The 1284-nt window shown below is 34.1% G+C and overlaps 1 protein-coding gene across 1 annotated transcript in view; it reads left to right on the top strand.

Annotated features, from left to right (window-relative positions):
• Nucleotides 1–180, top strand: part of LOC307256857 (E3 ubiquitin-protein ligase TRIM35-like) — a 2656-nt gene extending 2476 nt beyond the window's left edge. The window contains exon 2 of the mRNA XM_080035969.1: nucleotides 1–180. This exon is cut by the window's left edge and continues 1754 nt beyond it. The gene's annotated coding sequence lies outside the window, so the exon portion shown is untranslated.
• Nucleotides 181–1284: the final 1104 nt, after the last annotated feature.

Raw genomic sequence — 1284 nt, forward strand, 5'->3', positions numbered from 1 at the left:
AAAAAAGTGTATTGTCTGTATTTTAATTTAGTTTTTTTGTTTCACAGTTATGCTTATTTGTTTCTATAATCAACATTATAATATATAAAATTATTTAAATTGTTCCTCTGATCTTAATGTTTGGTTCAGTGGGCCTTTTTTTCTAGCGAATGTTGTTCATTTTATATTTTGACCGATACATCAAAGTTTAAAAATGTAGCCTACAATAAAAAAATAACTAAATTAACCTGAAATATTCAAATAACATGTAAAACTTGTTTTAATTCATGCAATAAATAACAGTGGAATCCGTCTGCTTGATGTTTATTCAGTTAATCGTTAAAGTAAATTCTCTCATCCAGGAGTGGCATATAGTAGGGGAGAGTGGGGTGAGATGTGCCACTTTTTACTCAAAGTGATTTTAAAGTAAGGCCTTGACAGTTATGTCTCCAACTCAAATATGTACATATATTTTATATATAAACTTTGGATCTGGAATAAACTGTTTAAGAAATATAGCTTTCGGAAAAAAAGTTGTCTTGTGGCACAACTTGCCCATGGTGTAAGTTGTGCCTTTGGAAAGAATACCATGGGGTAAATTGTGCCATTGATATATATCTCATAAACTGTAATGCAAGACAAATCCATAAAACAATCACTCATTTAAGGTTTATTCAAAGTAAATAAAGTAAATATTTGACACAGGTTGAAGGTCAATTTTCTTAAACAAAGCCTAGCAGATCTAGGTGGTTTTGCCTGCAAAGTCACCATCATCATCTTTCTGGCCATCTGAACTCTTGTCAGTGGTGTCGTTAAGTGGAATGGAGATGTCAGTCTCTTCTGAGCTGCTGTAGACGATCACTTTCTTTTGGTGACCAGCGTATACAGCCATGCCACTGGCACAACTCTGAAAGGCAAAACACTGTTTTTTTAGCTTAAATGTGCTTATATCTTATTCTTTGTGACTTCCTTGAGTCAAATAGATGGCTCTTCTTAAATATGTGTTCACATTTCCAATTTCTTCCACGGTTTTCTAGAAACAAGGGGTGGCACAACTTCCCCACTGGCACAACTCAGTCCACTCTCCCCTATATAGATATAGAGATATATAAACACTGTCATTTGAAAATCTATGAGTCTTACTTTGTTGGCAAGTCCCGATTTTTGGGTGATCATCCTGAACTGTGTCATGGCGGCTAAAACTTGGTTTCAATGGATTTTCCTTTGTGTGAGTAACATTTTTCAAGTAAATTGTCATTGATTCTATATGTGAGATGGATTGTGGTGAAATATTGAAAGAAGTGT

This window comes from Ammodytes marinus, assembly GCF_949987685.1.
Source record: "Ammodytes marinus genome assembly, chromosome: 10".
Classification (NCBI taxonomy): Eukaryota; Metazoa; Chordata; class Actinopteri; order Uranoscopiformes; family Ammodytidae; genus Ammodytes; species Ammodytes marinus.